The 26,450-nt window shown below is 36.2% G+C and overlaps 1 long non-coding RNA gene across 1 annotated transcript in view; it reads right to left on the reverse strand.

Moving 5' to 3' along the window:
• The window catches only part of LOC111095664, a 53,234-nt gene extending 27,312 nt beyond the window's left edge, over positions 1-25,922 (reverse strand). Inside the window, exons 1-2 of the long non-coding RNA XR_005357666.1 lie at positions 25,633-25,922; positions 14,990-15,051 (exon numbers count right to left, since the gene is read on the reverse strand). This is a non-coding gene — a long non-coding RNA (uncharacterized LOC111095664). The remainder of the gene's footprint in view (positions 1-14,989; positions 15,052-25,632) is intronic.
• Between the last annotated feature and the right edge of the window lie 528 nt (positions 25,923-26,450).

Genomic DNA, 26,450 nt, shown 5'->3' on the forward strand with positions numbered 1-26,450 from the left:
AAATGTTTCCTGACTCATAAGATAGAGACTTTCCTCCAGGCAGGCCATGATGTACATCACAAACTAAGTTCAAACACATTTAAGACTTTTGTCTGTTTTGTCTGTCTGTCCATCTGTTTGTTTAGACCCGTCCTTTCCAAGGTAAGACCCGAGACATACAAATTAAAGAGGAGAATTTCTTGGCCTCCAAAGATAAAATTGCTGACTGTTCCAGCAACTACAGTTCACAAAATCTGGCCATTCTCTACTTGCACAAGCCCATGACAGACTCTAATAATCCTGTTTCTTTGGAGTAGTCTTCCCTACCTCCCCCTTTTTGGGAGGCCTCCTGGTGTTCCATGGTGTATGCCTTTCCTTGCTTCAGCAAGTTAATAAACCTAACACGGTTTCATTACAGATGTGTTTGTGCAGGTCTCTAGGCAGTGAACAGGCTTCATCAACGATCAGTTCTATGAACTATCAGTGAAGTCCTTAAGTCTGGAGCTTGAAGAAGGATTTTGCCTGGTGATTGGGCATGGCGTTATCACTCAGATGGTGGTTAAGGCCTTGGAAAAGGAAATCGCCCATAAGGCACAACAGACAAGTGAAGAATGTTGGGTTCTAGTGATGAAAAGGAGATTATTTCAAGAAGGAGAAAGCCATTGACAGTGTCACATGCTAATGAGAGAGTGACAAATATTAAGGAAGGGAAATACCCAAAACTAATTTTTGATTGAATGTATCCATGGAGACCAAATTGGAAGGGTGGGTAGTGAATGGGGTTGAGGGGTTATAGACAGAGCATGTAGACAATATCATCTAAGATGCTTTGTTGAGAAATGAGAGAGGGATGAAAAGCCCGGTGGATAAGTGTTTGAGTGTATTTGTATGCTGCAGGGGATAGCTCAAGACTTAGGAAAACTAAAAGGATTATGTAAGGAACTACGTTTCTTTAAAGGATAAGAGTTGATGCAATACTCCAGGGCACAGAGCCAGGGTTACCTCCTTGTGAGAGGAGGGAAGCTGCTTTAGGTTTAAGAGAAGGTAAAGGGTAAGACGAGGGCAATTGCAGAGTTTAGAGGTGGAGAGAGGACATGGTGTTGATGTAGCCTTCCTTCCTTCCTTCCTTCCTTCTCATTTTCCTTTTTGAGCACATGAATTATGGGTGCAGAGGGTAGAAGCTAGAAGGTACTTTGAAGAAAAATGTGGAAGAATTTGTTGAGCTTCTTACTGAAAGTAAACAACTTACTTTTCGCATGAGGATCATCCAACTATTTGTACATATTCGCAGGGAAAGAGGACAGGAAATCACTTCAGGACTAGAATATCACAGAGCTTATTGTGGTAGCCCAGGTGAGGGGCAATATACTCTAGTGATTGCGACAGATACAGGAGAGGTGAAAGATTTGAAAACTTGAGAGAAATTTTGTAAGACTGATGTATGATAGAGGAAGGCAAATGGCGCTAGACTTTCAGCAAAAGCTACTTCTCAGATAGCTGTGCCATTTATATTGGTGGTGATTTAGGTAAATGGAGAATGTCAGTATTTGGGAAGTTCGATTTTAAAGATATCAACTTTTAGCAGTATTCAGGCAAAATTAGTCATTTTCTTACAGTTACAGCAATCAAGATGTGTGATTTCTTCATTACAAGGTATTTTTTTTAAGATAATAATTAAAATGGTTGATTATCGGGGCACTCAGGTGGCTCAGTGGGTTAGGTGTCAGACTCTTGGTTTTGGTTTAGATCATGATCTCAGGGTCCTGAGATTGAGCACCATGTCAGGCTCCACGCTCAGTGCAGAGTCTGCTCAAGATTCTTTCCCCCCCCCTCTCTTTCCTCTCTGCTCCTCCCTCTGGTCACGCTGGCACATGTGCTCCCTCTCAAATAAATAAATAAATAAAATATTTAAAATAAAATAAAATGGTTGATTATTTGGAGATGAGAATAAAATATGAATAAAGATGAAAGGGACAGATGGGTGACATTAAAATCCTGTTTTAAAATCCAAAGATCCTTGAAATAAAGAAAAAAAATAGTAAAGAGGGAAAACAAAGGAAACTTTTTAATATAGAACTTACCACATATATCTCTACTAATGAGGATAGGATAGATTCTGCTCCAGTGCTAAAAGCAAAAGCAAGCACCCCCCCCACCTCCGATTTTTTGGCAAAAAAATCGCCAAATTTAGCAGCTAAAGAAACCAAGGTTTAGTTCTTGCTCTTATCATAGTCTGATTGGTATCATGAGTAGCCATCTACATGGCAACGAAAAAAGCAGAGACTTTTCCAGTTGTGACTCTTCTGCCCCAAAGGGCCTACTCAAAGTCTTCCATGGGATCCTGCATTCAGTGATCATTTTTAAAGAAAGAGTGAGCCCTGGGTCTTATGGGAGAATCTAGAATGGAAAACAACAGCAACAAAAAGAATGATGTATACTGTTTTCCATAAAAAATCTTAAAAAAGAAGAATTGATGTATACTAAGATTTTTTATTTATTTATTCATGAGAGATACACAGAGGGAGAGGCAGAGACACAGGCAGAAGGAGAAGCAGGCTCCCTGCAGGGAGCCCGATGGGGGACTCGATCCCAGGACCCCAGGATCACGCCCTGAGCTGAAGGGAGATGCTCAACTGCTGAGCCCCCAGGTGCCCCAGTATACATCAATTCTGATCATATTCCCTTAGCCCGAGCAAGCCGCAGAGTGCCAACCCAGCCATAGCTCTCCTCCATACCCGGGAAAAGATGATGGCAAGATGAACAGTCCCCACCATGGTTGAGTAAATTGAAACCACATGTGTCTATCATGACCTTCATATTCAAATTAATTAGGTCAATAACCATATCTATTTATCTTTAAGGTGATCATTATATCCGAAGTGAGTGAGAGAAAGTGACTTTTCAACTCTAATGAAGAGTTTTGTGGCATGACAAAGATGTCAAAGTAGCAAATGAAGTAAGACATAAGCCAGCATATGGGGCACTTTGGTGGCTCAGCCAGGTAAGGGTCTCCCTTTGGCTCAGGTCACGATCCCAGGGTCCTGGATCCAGCCCCACATTGGGCCCCCTGCTCAGCGAGGAGTCTGCTTCTCCCTCTCCCTCTGCCAGCCGCTCCCCCTTCTTGTGCTCTCTCTGTCTCTCTCTTTGTCAGATAATTAAAATCTTAAAAAAAAAAAGAAGTAAGCTAGCATATTCCACTTGCAATATAGCTCAAATTAAAGGTGGATTTTGATAAAATGTGGTGGTGAAGAATAGGGAGTCTCTTAAGGAAAGACAGGTTTGCTTTAAAGAAACGATTCTCTTAAATAGTAGTTCATGCACCCCAAGAAAAATCCTCCGGTATTATTTCACTTAGCAGGTACAGGATTAGGTAAAGAAGAAGTTGATGTATAAGGCTTTTTTAAATCCTGAGAATGGTTAAATTGAAATAACACATTAATTCTTTATAAAATCGACAAAATTAATACTGTACGTGAAAATACAATTTATATGGAAAAAAAGATGTCCAAGAAGAAAATAAGGCCTCGTATTAGCCATTAATCCGGTACTAGACTCCTGTGGTATAAAATCTCTTGCCCTAACTTTGAAGACTCAAACTTAAAATAGATCAGCCTTAATGCTGACGAATAACAGAATATACGTGTGTACTAAAGAAAGAAAAAAAAAATCACATATGTGTCCTTAGCTCTTTGCTCCTGAAAGGATAGTTTTAGGTCCTAGTCATTTGCCTTGGGCAGGCTGACTTTATGGATGGAGATTAAAAAAAAAAAATTGCTAAATAATGTATGGGGTAGAGTCAGCACACACCACTTCATCCCCACTCTTCAAGGTATTGCTCTGAGTTATGCTGCTTATTAGAGTATCAAGGGAAGCCAATTTTCAAAAGTACCCACATAAATGTGTACACAAATCCTAAACTGGTGTTTGTAATGGGTCCTTAGGAGCACAAAATGGGTAATGGCACCACAGATTCCCATATACATATGTGAATGTTTGATTTAAAAACCACTGTTGGCTATTATTTCTAAAATCTAGTTATGCGGTGTTATTGGCCAATTACACTTAGAACTGATTCAATGTATATGGAATTTTAGACTAAATAAATGATAAAAACAATTCTTACTTCTTTCAATTTGTTATTATATTAAAACTCATGTGATTGCTATTTGATATAAAATGACATTTATTATCAGTATCGCGTGGCTTACGGGTTATTATTTTTGTGGCTGTTAGATATTGAGTAAGTCAGACATTAATTTCGATTACGTAGACTACGTGAGATTGCCATTTTGCAGATTATGAGAGCAAGATTGTGGCAGATTTTTCCATTGGGATTTTTCTTTTCTTTTGCTTTGTTTTTACTGGTTTCTGTCATAAAGTAATGTATATAAAGCCATCAAACGACTTCAAAACTGACATATTATTTTATGTATCGTAAAATGCTATGACTTTCAGCAAATTTAAGAACACACTGTATTTTATAATCTATGAATAAGAAAAAAAAAGCCTACATCTAATATTTCTATAAAAGCTATAGAATCATAACTTCATAATAGTAACTTCAAGACATGTAATTTTTCTTGCATACTCAAAGGAGTAGAATTATCTTTGATGAAACTAAAGTACATTTATTTTCATGAAACACATCTCACAATATCCTCTCATGTAGATAAAACAAAAAAATATTCTGTGAAGAGCAAGAACAGGCAGTTCTGTGATGTTGAGCTGTTACTCATAGTGGTTTCCCCAAAAATGCAAATTCCTAGTAGAACATATATTTATATCTCTCATGACTACATTTCCATTACATTTGAAAGATTACTAATTGACCATAGAAGAATAATTTAAATATAGAATTGATATAAATAAATATATGGAGGTTCACATCATGGCTCATTAGGGATTGTTTTCAATTAAACATGTACTGAACTGGGCTTTCTGATGTTTGACAAATATTTCCAGCCTACTTCACAGGGCTGCTCTTAAATCATATAAGTTAATAGATGCAAATAATTTAGAGACCCTCCAAAAGAAACAAAATTATTTTAACTGTTTCAGTCCCACTGTTTCATCCGTACCTACACAGCATGAGTCTATCTGCTTCATCCTTGGCTATGCATTATCTTACTTAAGTTTCTAAAATTCCTGTAAAATTTGTACTCCAACTTTACAGTAAGTTGTAACACGGGGCCTTAGGTTGAGATATCTGCATGATTTACTCAGTATTAAAAAGCAAGCAATAAGGCACGCTGAGGATTTGAATCAAAGCCCTCTATTTTTTTTTTTAAAGCAAAAACCAAAAAAATGAAAGCAAAAACAAAACTCTATATTTCTAAGCCAAGCACATTTTTTTCTTCCACCCCAGTCCCCTTGGACTGCTTTCAGCTGTCTGCACACTCATACCTCCAGTTCTGGATGCTTGACTTCCAACAGCTTCATGCTGCATCCTTCTTCAGAGGGCTGCTCATGGGCCACTGGAGCTGCCTCACCAAGATTCAAAGAGCAGAGAGGGTGCCCGAGCAGAAGGGAAGGGTCAACTGATACGGGAGAGCTGGGTTCTTGTCTCCCGGGGTCGAAGAATGAATCTCGTGGACAACGGAGAGTGAGCAAAGCTATAGATGTTTATTAAGCAGAGACGCAGAGAAAGCTCTCAGGAGCGAGAGGGGTCCCCACAGCGTTGCCACTGGGGGTGTGTAGGGTTTGTCTTTTATAGGAAACTGGCCGGGGACCTTGGTCCATTTCCTGTCACTATCAGGGTGGATATTTAGAACAAACATGGTGGACTTGGAACCCTCATAATAACAAAGGGGATGGCTTTTTGTAAATCTCATGAGCCCAAACAAGGGGCTCCCTTCTCTCAGGTTAATATCTCCTCTATAACATTTCTCTACATCTGGGATTTCTGTGATTACTTAGTCACCATTACAAGGGGGACACTCCCTAACATTTTGAAACTAGGGAGCCAGGTTTATTTTTTATTTATTTATTTATTTATTTATTTATTTATTTATTTATTTATTTATTGTTTTTACTGTCTTACCTCTGTTTTCTTGGGATGGGTAGGAGCCTGACCCCAGGGCCTTTCCCTTATCCTTCCCTGTCTTGCCCAGTCTGCCCCTAACTTGTTCCTACAGCAACACCTTCTAAGAAAATCTAGAAGAGTTACCCATAAACTGTAATTCCTACTCAAGTCCAGTCCAGGGCCAGGCTAAGGCTGAGACCTCACATAAAATTGGGCCCTTGCCTCTGTCTTTCTTTTCTTGATTCTGTTTAACACACTCTATTCATTTCTCCTGATGGAACTTCCTTTAAAAATATCTTGCACTTGGACCTTGATCCCAGGGTCTGATTTCAGAGAACAAGAGTCACCTGGTGAGACTGTTAAACACAGGTTCCGGGGTCATGGGTTGCTGGTCCCAGATTCAGTAGGTCTGGAAGGGAGACCTGAGAACTGGCACTTCTTACAAGCCCTGAGCTGATGATGATCCTAATGGTCTATCATTCATACTAATGCAGCTTCTTTGTGGACAACCTAACCCAAGATAGTATCCTAAAGACGGGATTTCCTCCCTTCATTGTGAATCCCAATACCCTGTAGGGCTTGTGAAAACACCAGGTGAAGGCCCTCCCTCACGGTTTTGCATGTGTCACTAAACATAATGCACTTTCTAGGAAGACTGTTATGCTTTCAATTTCAAAGAAATTCAATTTCAATTACGAGATGAAAAGAATTACGTTTCTCATGCTGATAGTAGAAAATGAAAAGTGGTTTTGTATAACTTAAAATATTTTCCTATTGGGGCATCTGGGTGGCCCAGTGGTTTAAGCTAAGCCTCTGACTCTTGATTTCTGCTGAGCTCATGATCTCTGGGTTGTGGGATCAAGCCCCACATCAGGCCCTGTGCTCAGTGGGGAATCTGCTTGAGATTCTCTCCCTCTCCCTCTGCCCCTCCCCACTCATGTGCGGTCACACTCTCTCTCTAAAATAAATAAACAAATCTTTAAATATATAAAATAAAATATTTTCTAGTAAATTGTATTCAAGGTAATTGTTTTTCTATTCTAATTTTTATTACTCAATTACTCCAAAGATGAATACCTTACTTCTTACTAGAAGGACTCTAGATTAGCATGAACTACCCAGTGCTGTTGGGCTAACTGGGTTGTGTGAGGAAGAGGAAGGACAGAAGGGAACTTTTTTTTTTTTTTCTAAAGATTTATTTATTTATTCCTGAGAGACAAAGAGAGGCAGAGACATAGGTAGAGGGAGAAGCAAGCTCCCCATAGAGAGCCTGATGTGAGACTCAATCCCCAGACCCCAGGATCACACCCTGAGCCTAAGGCTGACCCTCAACCACTGAGGCACCGGGCCATCCCCGGAAGGGAACTTTTGAACTCCACTCATGTGTAGTTCAGGTGAGTGTCAACATTGGACAAAAAATGTGCAACCATCAATGGAATGATAGCACTCTTGGTTGCCAGGTATATCTTGTTATACTCATTTACATCACTATAAAAATTGATAATGCATTTGTGTGTGTGTGTGTTGCTCATTATGTGGTATTACTTTTCTTATTACTAAAATAATAGTCTTTTAGAAAGACTTAGGGAAAGGCTGAATACACACATACACATATATACACACACAACAAAAACAAAAATCAGTGACTTGCTAATAGGAAACAGACTTCATTTTGCACATCCAAAATTAAAATGTTCAGTTGAATTTATTGAAATAAAAATATTTACTATAATGCCTAATACGAATACGTATGCATTACTTTAATAAATTAATACTGTACCGTAAATGTATTTACATATAAAGCTATCAAATTCTGATGGTTATTTCTCTTGAAGGCATTTTTTAAAGGCGTTTATTTCTTTATTTAGAGATTTTCTGTAAGAGATACAGTGAGAGTAAGTGGAAAGAGGGGCAGAGGAAGGAAAGAAACAATCCTCGACAGACTCTGTACTGAGCACACAGCCCTTTGTGGGGCTTGATCTCAAGACCCTGAGATCATGCATGACCTGAGCTGAAATTAAGAGGTCACTTAACCAACTGACCCACCCAGGTGATACTCCCTAAAGGCAAAGGCATTTTTAAAACACTAAGCATTTTAACATAGTTTACTTTCAACCTTCTCTGTATAGAAGCCCTGCTATGAAAAAAATGTCATGACCACATAATAGCTTTTTAAAAAATAGTAACTGACTATGAAACTTCCATGAAGAAACCTATTAGCTGGAAGATAACCTAGTGTAGCAGTGATATGAGTTTTATTTGAATAGATACAGAAATTTATGATCCAAGAATTATAAATTCAACATCGGATATTTTAATATACTTGAGACTGTCGATGTCAAGGATCATATAAATTCTATCATTTGTTTAGGATACATAGAGTCAGTTTATCAGCACTCTTTTTATCCATCTAGTACAATATCTCTGCATATGACTTATTGGTACAGTCCATCACAGGGTTCCATGTACACGCAAACAACTTACAAGAAACAAGACAAAATTAAAAAAAAAAAAAGAAGAAGAAGAAGAGGAAAGAAAGAAAAACATTAAAAACTTCATCCTAGAATTTCAATTTTTGTAAAAGCTGGGCCGTATGACTCCTTTTCTGCTTCATTTAGACATTCAAATGTGACATTGACATTTTATATACTAAGAAGCAATATTTCATTTTTAGTACAGGTCAAGGGATAGTAATGATAGATTTATGGCTGTGCCAAGATCATTATATGGATAAAAATAATGTAGAATCTCAAGAAATCCTTAGTCAGCTCTTCACATAGCCTGAATCTTACATCTTTGGAGGTGACTTTGATCTTAATTCCTGTCCAGGGCATCTCACATCACAACTACATTTGTCTTATTTCTCATATAACATTTCAGCTCTGGGAAATTTTTGCAACCCCCATTTAAAAAAAAAAAAAAAAAAAAAAAAAAAAAACTGCTTTGAACACCAGGGACGAATAAACCATTTTTTTTTTTCCATGTCTCACTTAGAGGCAAAGACCATGCCAAATACCTTTATAAGAGACATTAACAGCCGGAATAGTCCAAGCTAGGAAAACTATGCTACAAAGCAATGGTTGAAACACATTTTCCCATGAAACTATTTATTATTAATCATCTTGCAATTATGAGCCAGTCTTGATGAATAAGTATATTTTTATTTGCAGTATGTAGGATTTTGAAATGATCCATAAATATTAAATAACAACTTTGTATTTTCTAAATATACATTGTGAGTCAGGATATTTTCTGGAAAATACAATATAAATATATTGATCCGTTAGAATGAAGTGCAGTGATAAATTAATTAAATTAGATATTCACACAAATCCACAAAGGAAAGCATTTCTGCTTATTTACAGGCTGTTTTTCCCCCCCCTGCATCACTAAAAACAATTCATCTTCATGAAATCAATATATTATTAGAGAAATATTTGTTCATTTTATATATGTATTAAAGTGCTTATATTTATCCACGCAGTGCAATCCTAATAGGTATATGTGTCACGTAAAAACAGCTTGAACATGGATTTTGTACTTGAGAAGCTTGTCAGTTAGCAAGTGTAATAGAGCATGCCAATAAAAAGACATAATTAGATAGAAGAGTGATAATTGTCCTAGGATTTTCAAAAATAAGCAGGTATAAATCTTATTCTATTATTATCTCAAGTGTCAATTTTCCTTATTTCTCTCCAGTATCCTAACATAGGATTAACATTTCATACCAGCGGTAGTCATATGGTTTGTAAAATATGTACTAGTTGGGATGCATTTGTTGCTTACAAGAAAGAAAAATCCTCTGGAGCTAACTATCAAAAGAAGGAGTTTATTTGTCATCAGAGAGGAAGGGGTCTCAGCACCAGGGAGTTGGGTCTTCTTGTTCTGTCAAAGATCTAGAGGCTGGAACTGAAATGCTGATAGCTGGGGCGTAGCCCTACGTCCCCATTCTCCTCTCTACTTCTCCCATGAATCTGCACTGTATCTCTCTTTCTCTACTCTGCTTCCCTTGCCTCCTTGGTATTCTGGAATAAATACAGCAGCTCCCTGTTATCAATGGAGAATACATTCCAAGACCCCCAAGGGATGCCTGAAACCACAGATAGTATGATAATAATATGATACATGATAGATAATAGATTACATAGAGAGATAGATTTTTTCTAAATATATACATACCTATGATAAACTTTAATTCATAAGTAGGCACTGTAAGAGTAACAAAAATAACTAATAATAGAACAATCATACAAATATGGTATAATAAAGGTTTTGTGGGTGTGGCCTGTGTATCTCAAAATATCTTATTGTACCGTATTTTCCCTTCTTCTGACGATGATGTGAGACGACGAAATGCCAACATGATGAGATGAAGTGAGGGAGTGACGTAGGCATTGTGATATAGGGGGAGGTTACCGTTGACCTATTTGTCAGAAGGAGGACCATCTGTGTCTGGACCTCAGTTGAAGACTGGTAACTAAAACTGAGGGAAGAGAAGTCATGGGTAAGGAGTACTGTTGTATTGGAAAATATGCCCGTTGAAACATTTTGAGAGAACACCATGAATCTGTGAGTGCACATGGTTTGGCTGGGGTCAGGTGCTTATACAAGGTCTGAGCACTTGTACCTGAGATGGCTAGGAATTTAAAACCATATTTTGGTGAAATGGTTCCATTTATGAATTTTTAGGAGCCTGTCTTCTTTTTGATTCTTTTAATTCACATCATTTTGAAATTATTTATTATTATTGCTGTTGTTATTTTTAGCACCAATAATAGTTTGTATACTCATGGTATACACATTGTACATAATTCCAATTATACCAAAGAATATATAATGAGTCACATATTTTCCTCCCATGACCACTGCCAACTACTAAGTTCTCTCAGCGGTAAGCAAACACTATTAAATTTTATGAATATCTTTCAACCATACTAGTGATTATTATGGACTGAATATGTCCTCCCCAAATTCACGTGTTGAAGCCTTTATGCCCTCTGTGATGATATCAGAAATGAGATCTTTGGGAGTGGAGCTCCTATGAGGTTTAGCCTCCAACTAGCTCTCTCTTTTGGTTTTTGCATAAAAAGCCATGAATCACTTATATCACCCTGACCCTTGACAGTTGTTAGCCATTGACAATAAAGGCTAAAAAGTATATCTTATCAATGCACAAGGTGTTGACTTACTCTTTTTTTTTATGCCTTTTGTGTTTTATTTCACAGATAATGACTTAGAAAAATCACCTATCAATTTACCTTTCCATTTACCAATACCATCATCACCAACAATATTAAAATCAATGCTGCATATACTTATGTGATCTTTCACATATCTGAGTATGTCTGTAGGATAATTCATATGAATTAAAATATTGTAATTAATGGTAAGCAATTTAAATTGGTGTATATTGTCAAACTGCCCTTGATAGTAATTTTAGTCTCATGACATTATATTTCTCCAAATCTCCACCAGGACTGTGTGCTTTTTGACCTTTACCAATAACTGAAAAATACTTATTACATTTATTTTATTATATCTGTTCATATGTTTAAGAAGATACTTTTTCTCCTAATAACTGCTCATATTGTCTTTTTCTATCATGCATTACTTTATTGTTTTGTACTGTTTCTAGGTTAAAGAAATTAATTATTCTCCTATTAAACATATGCATCTGTTTTCATCCTAGTTTGACATATTTTTGATTTGTTAATGAGGAGTTTGAATTTTGCCATGCAAAATATTTTGTATTTATATAGCAGATGTATCTGCTCTTATTTTTAAGACTTCTGGAGATTTTGTTATAAAATCCTCCAGAACTCTAAAACTATACATATTTTTAAATGCACTCACAGATTTCTTCCATTATTTATAATTTTGATATTCAATAATTCCATTTAAATGTGAATCAAAATCAAGTTTGTTTTGGCAAAAGACATGAGGAAGGGTTTCAAGATTTTTTTTTAATTAAGGAGATTTGTCACAAATCATCTTGTCTTTATTGATTTGAAATCACATATTTCCATCTGTAGCTATATCTATTTTTAGAGTTTTCATGTTCTTCTATTGAGTTTTATGTCAAGATTGCACATTTAAATAAACAATTTGTAGTGTAGAGTGATATCTTTTGGGGCCAGTGCCCCTCATGACGTTCTTCTTCCTCTATTTCCTCCATTTCTTCTCCTTCTTTTACTCCATAATATAGCTATTATTACTTTTTCTCACTATTCTTAGTTTATTTCTATTTCCACAAGATCTTCAGAAGCAGTTTGCTATTTTTTTTCCAGACTTAGATGTGCATTTATTAGGAAGAAGTTAAATTCCCACACTCATACAGGATGTTTTTTCAAGTGTAAAAATTCATTTCTTGCTCACTGTAATATTTTGTTTTCTTTGTATCATTGTTGCAAAATTACTGTTTAATTTATCTTTCAATATTTAAAAACTTATCTTCAATTATATTGTCAGTATATGTTTGTTTTTACCTTATGCATTAAATATTTGGTAGCCCAACTTTCTGGTCTGAGCTGTATATTTATAAACATAAACTATTAGAATAGTAAATTTGCTGTGTCCATACTTTGTAGCAATTGGTTTATATGTATTATTTCTTATCCTCACAACCATCAGTAATACATAGCTTTGCTTGGTTTTGATCTCTGCACACCCCTCTTGGGGAATTAATTGGAAGTGGTCATTGCCAGTGGACTAGTTCTTGGAAAAATCTTACACCTTTGTCTAATATATTTGCAAAGGATTCTCAGACAGTTCCTAGAGGTCTTTATTTTCCAGCACCTACATAGCCTTAAACCATATCTATGAAATCCCCCCCTCCAAAAAAAAATCCATGAATTCTATCTACTTCCATTAATTTGTAGCTCCTGTTTCACTAATGTATTTTATAGAATGAACAAATAAACAAAAAAAAACCCCACATAGTAAAGGTGGGACAAAGAAGATAAAATATTATCTTACCAATCAGCAATGGGGAAAATTTTATACCTTTAAATTTATAAAATTGAAAATTAAATTTTCATCCAATGCATATATTCAAATAGAAGCTTTACTCACCAGAAAGGTTAGTTCTTGTTCAAATATTAATATTGCTATTAACAATATTGATATTAATAACATTAACACCATATTAATATGATTATTACTATATATAGATATATTCACCCTTTTGCTGAGGAATTTATACCATTAAAATAACCTTACAGAGAATGCCTCTTTTGCTTGTACAATATTTGAAATTTTGATTTAATTTTCCAATAAACAAATTATGTTAATGTGCAACCAATCTATCTTATCTTATCTTATGTGATGCTTTCACTTAAAGAATATAAGATAATAAGATTCTCTCTGGTAAATGAATATGTGCCATTTAGAAATAAAAGCAATAATAGTAAAACACATATGTAATTCATCTATATTGGAAAAAAAAAACTTGTTTTACTTATTTTTTTATTCAGATTATAGCAAAAAGAAACCTAAAAAGTATATATTATATTTAGTAGGAACAAAATTTGAAGACATTTTAAAATAAACTTTTAAAAAATTCATTTAAGAATAAGCATTTAACTATTCTTTTAACATCAATTTGTTTCACAAAATATAGATTGATAAGCTGATGGCTGACAGAATGAGTTACACATTAAATTTAACTTGATGGTCAAATATAACAGTAGAGAGAGCCTATCAACTGGGGGAGAACATGTGAATAAATTACATTTCTGACAAGCTTTCACAAGGTTGAAAACACATGAAGCACGCTCAAAAGAGTAATGTGTACGTAGAGTACATAGTGACATTTGGAAAATCAATGCATGTTTTCTATTATGGTCTACTTTATTTTTTTATTAAAGTTGGTGATTAAAGGCTTTAAAATATAAGCCAACACAAGTTCTTAGAAGCAATTTTGCTGTATCACTGCAAAATTCGTTCTGAAGACTCATTTTTTTTTTTGAAAACACTTTTTTTTTTTTTTTTTTTTATGATAGGCACACAGTGAGAGAGAGAGAGAGAGGCAGAGACACAGGCAGAGGGAGAAGCAGGCTCCATGCACCAAGAGCCCGATGTGGGATTCGATCCCGGGTCTCCAGGATCGCGCCCTGGGGCAAAGGCAGGCGCTAAACCGCTGCGCCACCCAGGGATCCCTGAAAAGACATTTTAAATAAAAACAGTTCTGGGATAAAGTTGTAGCCCCTAGTATTTGATAAAATGAAAAGAAAAGCAAAAATACATTAAAAATATGTTTTAAAAGAGAAAAAAAATCTCACTGCTAAAATTAAACAAGAAAAAAATGGAAAAACTTTATTTCTAAAACATAAGGAGAAAAATAAAATTTTATGGATTTGAGAGAATTAACACAAGTTTTGAGGCATCTAACCCTATCACCTTTTACCAATCTTGCAATCAATAACTTGGAACGTTTTGAGAATTCCCACTAATATTCCCAAATATTATTCTCAGTGGGGAGAAGAAAGATAAATGGAGAGCAAGCTGTATAATCACGCTCACCTTTTCCTCTGCTGGTAGTGGAATAGTAGAAATAGTTTGTCGCCGACAATCAAGAGAAACGAGGTATACACACACAAAAATGAGCCAGAAATTTTACACCCAATGCTATAGCTATAGATTATATGCCATGAACGTCCCTCTAAGTGAGTAGATGGTTGGGTTTGTCGTGAAGATGGATTAATGTGTCAATGACCCGGTGAAATTCCTCACCCTTCCACCTCCACGTCACATGAAACAAACAAACCAAAGCAAAGGCATGGTGTCAGGGAAATATGACTTCCTCAATGGAATAAGCAGGTCTCCCTGCCTGTCCCGGGTCACCAGCACAGTATCAGAGCAAGAGGCAATCTCCACAAACTGTGCCAGGTCATGAGTGAGATTAAATCTAAAAGGAGGGAACGAGGATACACACACAGAACCAGCAAAACACAGCACAAAATACATCTAGGTAGGAGGCCCAAAACCTACCCTGGGATAAAGTGTCACTGAAGAACAGCAGGAAGTTCCCCACAGCAGCGCCCACGGTGGACCTAGTTAATAAAGAAAAGTGTCAAATGAGAGGAGGGATGAGAGCTAATAATTATCAGAATGGCATAGATGGTCGGTAGCAGGCCTCCGGAAACAGGTTCAGTAACCAGGGACATTAATCCCAGAAGTCCTAAAGATTTAAGAACGGTAAGGAACAGAATAGATATAGTGGAAAATCAAATCTCGAACGTGGAGATAAAGCTTGATATAAATACAATTAATTCTTATAGAAAAGAAAATATGATTATATATAATTATGATAATATATATGTAATCATGAAAAAAGACGATTACTAAGAAAGATAAATTGTGCCCCTAGATGGGAAGTGAAAAACATTAAATGAATCACACAGAAAAGAATATGCTGCATTTGAGAATGTTTGGTTAGAAATGTTGTTCCTCTCTAACATACACTGTAAAATATGAATATTCAAAGATAACTCCTAAAAAACATTAGGTAATTTTTGACTAGGTATTCAACTAGCCAAAAAATCAAAAACATATCATACAGAAGCAATGAAAAATCAGTCACATACCAAAATTTTCTCTACAGTATAAATATAAGAGAAAGTAATGCAATGCTTAAAAGGCTTCAAAGAAAAAATATTTTTTAAAGATTTTATTTAGTTACTCATGCGAGTCACAGAGAGAGAGAGACAGAGACACAGGCAGAGGGAGAGGCAGGCTCCATGAGGGGAGCCCGATGCAGGACTCGATCTCAGGACCCTCGGGTCACACCCTGAGCCTAAGGCAGATGCTCAACCACTCAGCCACCTTAGTATCCAAAAATAAATTTGTTAAACATTTAGGTTGTATGTATTTGGAGAAGAATACCTGTGTTTGAAGATGGCCGGGGCGAAGAAGAAACAAGATGTGAGACCTACAGTTAATGGTGGGTACGGAATAGTCTGCTGAAACCCAGAGCTCCAAAGTCCTAGGGGTGAAGTGAGGCCAAATCGAAAAATAATATATTGACTCAGTTGTGGCAACTACGTGTTATCCCCTATTAATTATAAAACTTCATATAGAAATAACAATTCTTAGGACCTTGCTCTGTTGCTGGGAAGGCTACTGTCAGACTTTCAATTCAGAAAGGGAATGACATCGGATGGATGTGTAGGATATGGACACAAAAGCATGTTTTCCGGCAGTAGCTAAGTCAAGAAAAAAGATGTGTTAAAAAGGGTCGTGTCCTCTAACTTGAACTTTTTCTTCTCTTGGCTGACACTGTGCTATATTTTTTTTTCCTATTTCTAGAAGACACTTTTTTGTTTTTTGGTTTAGTGGCTAAAACCCCAGCTTCCTAGTAACATTTGGGGTCTGTTTTTTTTTTTTTTTCTGCTTCAGCCTCTTTGGGAAAGAAATAAGTCTCCAGTGTGATTCTTTATAATTTAAATTTTTTTTGTATAAAGGTAGATAATTATACAGATGTTTCAAAATTCAAAACAAAACCTCTATTGATTACAATGAAACAATTATTTTTGGTAAAAGATTAGGACAGTGGGTAGTAAACTTTGTATAAGCAACGCTTCCAAGATTTATCGCAAGGATACCAAGTTGATGATTGTTTCTGTACCTACACATGTAAAAAAAAATATTAAAGGCATTTGCAAAAAAAAAAAAAAGAAAGAAAGAGAAAAAGAAAGAAAGAAAGAAAGAAAGAAGAAAGAAAGAAGAAAGAAAGAAAGAAAGAAAGAAGAAAGAAAGAAAGAAAGAAAGAAAGAAAGAAAGAAAGAAAGAAAGAAAGAAAGAAAAATATATTATTCTAAATCACTGGTAAAACTAGTAAAAGGTCATAAACAAAAATTACCCTCAATCATTAATCTAAGTTATACTTAGTTCCATGTCCGTGAACCACCCAAAAACACTTTAATAAAGTTATTCATTCCATAGTTTGGAAGGTTTAGCTTAAGGAATTAGGATGGAGTTTGACTTAAGAGATATCTAGCAGCTCTCTTCAATGACTTGAAAAATAATTAATCTATGAATCTTTCCATTCTACATTTCCTTGAAGGAGAAACATAAAATGAAGAGTAAAAGCTAATATGATGAGATTTTACCTTACCATAAAAATCCCAAAAGCTATCAAAGAGGGAATTATCTTTTTTTTTCAAGTAACTCCCTATAAGAAGTACAAAGGACAGCTAATATCCCACTTTACAGTGAAGAAATTAGAGCTAGAAATTACCATTTGCCCAGATTTGCAAAGTTTAAATTGATAAAGCTTGCAAAAGGAGTATGGATTGGAGTAGTAGCAAAGCCAAATGTTTCTTTTCCTTTCTTTTTTCCCCTTCTTTCCTCCATCAGAGGTGACCCCCAATGTCTAGGCACTTAAGGAGATACCATTACAAGGAAACTAGATCAAACAGCCTTTCCAGATGCCTTCTAAACTGAAGATTCCATAGAAGAGTTAATAGATCAGGATCAACTCTATCAAAGTTTTTAAAGAGAGCCAAGAGACTGAAAACTAAGAGAAAGAAATAGCCAGAGACAGCAGGAATATTATTATTTTTTAACAGATATTAGATATGGAAATAGAGCCAACTACTGATTTTCTCTACTTCTAGTCTGGCTTTTTTTTTTTTTTTTTCCCTAGTCTGGCTTTTGCGTTGAAGACCCTGATGACTGGCTGTGCAACTCTCCCATGATGACGTCATAAATACTACAGGAAATACGATCAGTGATGGTGCATTTTTGCATATGATCAGTGCTTTCATCTTATTCATGCCTTGTGCCATAAAATTCCCGAATGCAATGTGCAACGTGGACTTTTTTTTCTTCCTGTTCTCAAATTAATGTTGGCCATCAATATTGGCCCATGGAATTGCTTCTGAACCTATGATCACTGCTTCTTTGTTTCTACCAATGGACTTATATTTATCAATGAGTCTTTTTCTTTTCTTTTCTTTTTTTTTTTTTTTTTTTTTTAGGATTTCAACTATTTATTTTAAAGAGAGAGCATCCATGTGAGCAGAGAGAAGGGCAGGGGGGGGAGGGAGAGTCTCAAGGAGACTGCACGATGAGCAGAGAGCCTGACATGGGGCTGGATCCCACAATTCAGAGATCATGACCTGAGCTGAAACCAAGAGTCTGATACCTAATTGACTGAGCCACCCAGGTGTCCCTAATGTACTACTTATTTTTGACACACTGGTCTGATTGGTGTAGGATTAATTTATTGGGTTCCCTTTTAACAACTCTAAAATTTATGAGAGGTCAGATGGTCAATCATCATGATGCTACCCCTGTAAGAAGTTTGCCACCCAACATGCAACTATAAAATTGACTTTTAAGAAGTCTACTGACCTTTCAGACGATCACTTCTAAGTCTGAAATTTACAATACATGCACACATTTTTTTTTTCAAAACTTCCTAATCGGTTTTGTCTCTTTCTTTTACATGCCAGTTTGTATGTGAATCTGGGGTGCTAACATCAGGAGAGAGGATAAAGAATGAGGTAATGCCACAGGACACAGTGTTGCATATATAGAGAAATAGATGAATGTGTGAGTGATTTTGGCTTGGAAGTGAAGCTAAAAAACAAGCAAAAACCGTATTTTTGGTCAAACTAGAAAGTGAAATCAGAAAGTGGATTCCAACATTTACAGTTTCCAGCGCCATCTGATGTCATTCTGCTAGTCAATAAATAAGGATGCATTCAGTATGCACTGTGACGGGTAGCGGTCACCATTAATTTGACACCAAAGAAGTGAATGCTGAATAAAAACAATCGAGTAAAAGAGTGCCTGGGTGGTTCAGTTGGTTAGGCGGCAGACTCTTGATTTTGGCTCAGATCATGATCTCAGGGTTTTGGGATGGAGTCCAGCGTGGGGCTCCACGCTCCGTGGGGAGTCTGCTTGAGAATTCTTTCCCTCTGCATCTGCCCCTCTTCCCATTTGCACTTGCTTTCTCTCTCTAAAAAAATAAAATAAAAAAATAAAATAAACAAATAAGTAAATCCTAAAAGAAAAATTGAGTGACTTAATAAACAGACCGGGTTGACTTAGCCATGTTAAATGTATCATGTTTAAGCTTGCATTCATAATTTAAAAAAAATCAATGTTCAAACATATATTATGATGGTCGTACAATTTGCACAAAAGATTAATATAGAGGTAATGAAATTCCATGAATGTTTTCACATTGTGTTATTGTTATGTTCAATTTTGAATAGTTCACTGTTTTTCGACTGGAAGCCTTTGAAGCTGCTTGTCCTAAAACTTTTCTTGATACAGACTGATAAAATTTATATCTGTATCTATAATTTCAAGTTTATTAAACACAAAATGAAACAAATGTTTTTATATTTGTGGGGAGCTGAATAAGCTTTAGATAAAAAGTCTGTCCACACATCTTTGATTAACATGGATTCCAGCTATTTTCACTTTAGTTCTCTGGTAACCTCATGCACTTGAAAGAGCCTTATTATTGTGTTTTCCTGACAGTTGAGAGTAGACTATGTGACACTCGATTTTGAGCAAAAGTAGGATATTCTATCTTCTATCACTCCCAGTATGAAATTGTATGTCATTAGAGCATTATTAAAAATGATCTGAGTTTTCCTGTCCAAGAACATGGAATGTTTTTCTAATCACTGTCTATGTCTTTCACTAAAGTTTTATAATTTTATGACATAAAGGACAGAACACCTTTTGCTAGATGTATTCCTTGGTACTGGGTATTTTTTATATCTTACAAAAATACAACGAGATTTTGTATATTCATCTTATTTACATTTGATATACATAAGTTTTGCTGATTTTCAAAAATTTACTTTAACTATAAAATCTCTTTCATTAGGTTTACCATTTGGAAAATCACCAAATAATTTTCAAATTATGAAAATTTAATGTCTTCCTTTTTAATAAGTTTTTTGCTTATTTTCTAATTTTTGCACTGGCATCTATATTTCCTTTAGAATGCTATATGGAAGTAGTAATAGCAGGTTGGCTTGACATGCTTAAAAATATACTTTTAACATTTCAGCTTTATGGTTTGTTTTTGACAAAGTACCAGTAAATATAATTTATCAAGTTAAGGATTTTTTTTAATCCTATCCTGAGCTTGTTAAGGGTTATTATGATAAATGATTATTGAATTGTATTTATTTTGTTTAATTTATGGAAATTATAATACATTACCTCAGATTAAAATGCATTGAACAAGGGTGCCTGGGTGTTCTCAGTTGGTTAAGTTCAGCTCAGGTCCTGATCTCAGAGCCCTGGGATCAAGCCCTGCATCACCCTCAGTTTTATGCTCAGTGAGGAGTCTGCTTCTCCCTCTGCCTCTGCTCTTCCCCGTGCTTGTGCTCGCTCACTTTCTTTCTCAAAAAATAAGTAAAATATTTTTAAAAAATTAAAAAATATAAAATGCATTGAAAGGATTTCTATTGTGAAGTTAACTTGCATTCCTCAAATAGCTAATAATTAGGATTAGCCAATTTTTTTAAATATTTTATTTATTTGTTTGTTTATGAGACATACAGAGAGGGGCAGAGAGATAGGGGGAGAAGCAGACTCCCTGCAGGGAGCCTGATGCAGGACTTGATCTCAGGACCCTGGGATGACAACCTGAGCCCAAGGCAGATGCTCAACCACTGAGCCACCCTTAGTCAACTTCTTTATCTCCTTAAGATTATCTCATCAATGTCTTTATGCCAGGAATTAAATAATTCTGATTGGGATCAGAAGCCCTTGTTTGTTTGTTTGTTTGTTTGTTTGTTTGTTTGTTTGTTTGTTTCTTTCTTTCTTTCTTTCTTTCTTTCTTTCTTTCTTTCTTTCTCCTAAACTCCAAGATCACAACCTAAGCCGAAACCAAGAGTTGGTGGCCCAATCGACCAAGTCACCCAGGAGCTCCCAGAAGAAGCCCATGTTCTTGGTCACCATCTCATGGTGCCTCTTCATTACCCAGGATCACACTAGGATGAGTGTGCCAGGACATATTTGGCAAATGTATGGCTGTGTATATATAATATTACATTAAATTTTATAATATATCATTATATATCATGTTATATTCATTATATAACATATAATAATGACATGATGCAATAATATATAACATCTTATTGCAACATAATGTATAAATTATTAATTTCAATTTTATATTATTGAAATTAATACAACTGTAAATCAAGAGGAAATGAATAAATCAGACTTCTATCATGAATATATGTCATAATACTGGACATATTAAAAAAACACATCCCTATACACCTACATCTATGCACACATTTACCTCTGCACCTACACCTCTACCTTCATCTTCATGTCTGTGTGTGCATATCCATCTATCTGTCTGTATCTGTATTAGCAAGGGTATAAGGTAAGCACATAATATCCAATTCTAAAGAAAAAATTAATATATAAACCACAGCAATGGAGATTTAAGCATTTGTGTAGAAATACTATATATGTTTTATAAATATGCATATATGAATGCTCATTAGAAAACAGAATCGTGCTGTGCCCCAGGAGAACAGAGTAATGGAGAGAAAACAGGGAAAACAGATGAAAGGAACTGTGATTTTGTATGTTTTTCCTGACTTTATACATACATGTATGTGTAAATATATGAAGTGAGAAGATGATTAATGATAATAATTGGTAAATGAGGAGTGTATGCGTGTACTCGCTTAAGTAGCAAAAGTTTATATTTTAGGGATCCCTGGGTGGCGCAGCGGTTTGGCGCCTGCCTTTGGCCCAGGGCGTGATCCTGGAGTCCCGGGATCGAGTCCCACAGCATGGAGCCTGCTTCTCCCTCTGCCTGTGTCTCTGCCTCTCTCTCTCTCTCTGTGACTATCATAAATAAATAAAAATTAAAAAAAAAGTTTATATTTTAAATATAGTCATAAAATAAGTAGAATTTGAAACATGAACTTTTGAGACAATTGATATAATTTTAATCTGTCCTCCATTCTTTAATAACCTCTGATATGTGATTATATCTCAATGGCAGGAATAAAAGAAGTTAATAATTTGGACATCTTAAAAATTAGAGACACCAATTATTTAATTGTCTCAAGATAGCTCTGTGTAAATTATCAAAACTATGCCATGTTTCAGTTTAATGCATTTTCTTGGCTTCTTGTATAATACTTTGAACAGTAGGAAAAAAATGCTTCAAAATTGATGTAATCATAGTTTCTTCTCTGACTCAATATATTCTCTTTCTCATGGGTACAATGCACCTTTATTCTGGATTTCATTTAATTTAATTTAGACAAAATTTAAATTTAAATTAACTCTTAATTTATGGGAGATCTGGATGGCTCAGTCAGTTAAGCATCTGCCTTCCGCTCAGGTCATGACTTCAGGGTCCTGGGATCCAGCCTGGGTCTGACTCCCAGCTCACCAGGGAGCCTGCTTCTCCCTCTGTCTCTGCAGCTCCCCCTCATTGCACTCTCTCTTTCTCTCTCTATCAAATAAATACATAAAGTCTTTTAAAAAAAATAAACTTTTATTTTAGGTTTTCTGGTTTAGGGATTGTTATTAAAACTGGTGAAATGAGATGCCTGGGTGGCTCAGTGGTTGAGTGTCTGCCCTCGGCCCAGGTCATGACCCTGGGGTACCGGGATCGAGTCCCACATCGTGCTCCCCGCAGGGAACCTGCTTCTCCCTCTGCCTGTGTCTCTGTCTCTCTCTCTCTCTCTCTCTCTGCATCTCTCATGAATAAATAAATACAATCTTTAAAAAATAAATAAAATTGGTGAAAGAGGGGCATCTGGGGGACTCAGCTGGTTAAGTAGTGGACTCTAGATTTCGACTCAAGTCATGATCCCATGGGTTCTGGGATCGAGCCCTATGTGGGCCTCTGCACCCGAGGGAAGCCTGCTTGAGATTCTCTCTCCCTCTGCCCTCCCCTGTGCTGGTGCATGTGCTTGTGCTCTCTCTTTCTCACTCTCAAACAGATAAATCGTTGAAAAGAAACTGATGAAAGAAAAAAGTAGGAGTGTTTTTCTTACACACGCAGACATTCTTATTCCAAGATGTGTCCAACATCTTTGCAGAAACTGTCACAGCCTCCTAGAATGCAGCTGGATTGATTCGGTCTGTCTCTCCACTTTACAGCAAGGGAGAACCGTGAGGAATTTAAAGGAAAAAGAAGTGAGGAGGGGGCGCTGCCGGTGAGTCTCAGGATAAATGGCCGAGTCACTGAAACCGAAGTAAATGATGAATTCTGTGCCTCACATCATTTCCATTTTAATCTGCCTGAATACAAATAAAACACTGAAATAGAACATGTTCTAGAGAATGTATATTTGGATATTTTATTTCTAGTCAGTCGACTTTCATTCTATTTATGGTTTAAAAATTCCAGCTGAAATATGAGGAGTGATGATATTAGCGAAGTGGTCACTAACTTGCTGATGAGGTACATTCTCGCGTTCTGCTGCTTCATTTGCAAACCCTGTAAAATGAATTCTGTTCTCTGACAGGTCACTTGTCATTCTTTCCCATTTTATTAGAATACAGAACACTTCAACTCAGCACCGGGAATAATGCAGCTATCTTATTTTACGTTACTTCTTGGTAGTTTATATGACAAAGATCTGATCTACTATGCATTTCAGTGTGTCACTATTTTAATGAGAAAGGGCTACCTCAAGAGCATTAATATAGTTGCAGGGAGTAATCGTGGGGCACTGGGTTTAAGTGGGGAGCCAAGAGATGTGACCTGAAACCGTAATATTACCACAGATCGGTAATCATATACGGTATACGCCATTCATCCTCAGATTTAATTTAAATCAGCAAGAGTGGAGCTTCATAAAATCACACTTTAGAGATAGGTGAGCTCCTATAATAACATAATATAATTCTTTCATTTAATAAATGGGAATTCTGAGATTTCCCTAAATGGATTTTAACCTTCTCAAGACCATTCACGTACCCATCCATGGTAGTATATTATAACGCACAATAATTTTTATTTTATAATATCTGTATTTATGTAATAGTACATTTAACAATAAAGTAAATCTAATCATATAATGCATTAGTTTTCTTAGGCCTTGAGGAGAGACTTTCCTTTGGGTGGGCTTCTTTTTAAAAGTTTCAGCAGACACCCCACTGTGCAGGGAGCCTGATGTGGGCTCGATCCCAGGACCCTGAGATCTTGGCCTGAGCTAAAGGCAGACACTTAACCATCTGAGCCACTTAGGTGCCCCAGGGTAGGCTTTTTATCATTCTGAAAACAAATCTGAGAAGTCAAATTTCCAGTTAAGGTACAGGACATCCAGTTAAATTAAAATTTCAGATAATCAATGATTTATTTTAGAGTAATTATATCCTATATAATATTTGTAAGATATTGATGCAAAAAAAAATTTAGCCATATATCTGAAATTCAAATTTAGGGGCACCTGGGTTGCTCAGTTGGTTAAGCATCTAACTTCTGATTTTGACTCATGTTGTGATCTTGGGGTCGGGAGATGAGGCCCCGTGTCGGGCTCCAAAGGAGTCTGCTTAAGATTCTCTCTCTTCCTCTCCCTTTGCCCCTCCTCGCTCACACTCTCTAAAATAAAATAAAATAAATTTCAAATTTAACTGAGTATTTTTATAGTCTTAATCTGGCAACTGCAGTCCCAATCTTCAGCTACTTTTAGAACCTCAGACCATGAATAAAAATCTAATTCACAGGATAGTTTGTCAGTTTTTATTAGTTTATAGTTTCTTGTATATATATATTTTTAAAGATTTTACTTATTTATTCCTGAGAGACACAGAGAGAGAGGCAAAGACACAGGCAGAGGGAGAAGCAGGCTCCATGCAGGGAGCCCGACGTGGGACTCGATCCAAGGACCCCAGGATCACTCCCTGAACCAAAGGCAGATGCTCAACCATTGAGCCACTCCCAAGTTCCTTATATATTAGACTGACTAGCCCTTTGTTGGTTTTTGTATCATGAATATATGTCCCTTCATTATAACTTTTCTTCCATCTATTTTATGTTATGCTTGATGAAAAGAGACTCAGTTTGAATAGAGTCAAATTTCATTAGTCATTTATTTTATACTTAATAATATTTGTGTCTCATCCTTCTCTTTCCCAAAATCTAAAGAATTTACATGTATTTTCTATCAAATATTTGAAGCCTTAGTTCCTAAGATGCAAGTCATAATCCGCATGGCACTGGTTTCTGTATGAAGTGTGAGATAGAAATATCATTTTTCACTGTTACATAAAATAGCAATTTTTTCCCAGCTCGTCTCTCCACTGAAGTATCGTGCCACTTCCCTCACAGAGCCACAGACTCATATATGCACAGGGGTGACTGTAAGCTCTGTGTTTCATGCAAGTTTAGTTCTCCCAAAGGGAACCACCATACTCCCATATTTAAGCAGGACCTGAGACTAGAAATAAATACTTCCATCCAAAACCTTCACGTGACCTGAAGCATTTATCCAAGACAAACATTCTAGCAGGAGGTAGGAAAGGCTTCCTTCTATAGGGTAGCAAATGCAGTCAGACCTGGCTGAAGACTTAAAAAGAAGAGGAAATGTAGGAGATAAAGCAGCTTTGTTGAAATACAGTTATTTGGTCGTGTACATGTAAATAGCAGGTAGCGGACAAAATCATACCTTGCATGCTGTGTAATGTCATTCTTCACAGCTCCCAGGATGCCCATCAGCACTGTCAGTTTCTGATCTGGGTTGAGGAAACAGTCACTTTGAATGAAAAATTATAAAAGATATCATTTGCTTCATTTTTGCAATCAAAATTTTGAGGAGGGAGATCCTGGTAGGCCAAAGACTTGATTGTTCTAGCAGCCAGGCTCTAGGCTTGAGCGGGAGAGATGTTAGAAGTCCGCACAATGAGATGTAGGATATGTGTGTGGGGAAAGTAGCCACTGGAAAAAGGAAAGGGAAAGTTCAATTTTGCACAGTGTGGTGAATGTGCTCCAAAATATCTGTTGCTGCTGGGTGTTGAGTCTGGAAGCAGGTGTTTCCTCATCGTCTTATCTTGCAAAAAACCCATGTCTGGTGGTGCAGATTGAGCAACTCAGCAGAATCAGCCATGCTGGAGGAGAGGAGGCACAGCCTTGATCTTTCTTATAAAATAAGCTTAAGAATGCAGGACTTATTTTGTCCCTCAAAAAAAATAAGTAAGAAACTGTAATATACTAAAAAGTAAAATCTGTATATGTGGGGAGAAATCAGAGATATCATAAAATAATCCAGCTGCAGCAGTTGAGAGATTAAGCTGTCTCAATGGGTATTATGCATAAAGAAGGTAATGTTTACTTCTGGGATAAGAAATAATTTACAGATATCTTGCACAATTTTCCTGTGCTAACGAGTTTTAGAATCTGCCTTCAGATTTCAGGTAAAATTGATGCTCTGGAAGAAGACATACATGTTTAAACTCTCAAATGCTTAAGATCATACACCACAAATTA

Source organism: Canis lupus, chromosome 4, assembly GCF_011100685.1.
Source record: "Canis lupus familiaris isolate Mischka breed German Shepherd chromosome 4, alternate assembly UU_Cfam_GSD_1.0, whole genome shotgun sequence".
NCBI classification, from domain to species: Eukaryota; Metazoa; Chordata; class Mammalia; order Carnivora; family Canidae; genus Canis; species Canis lupus.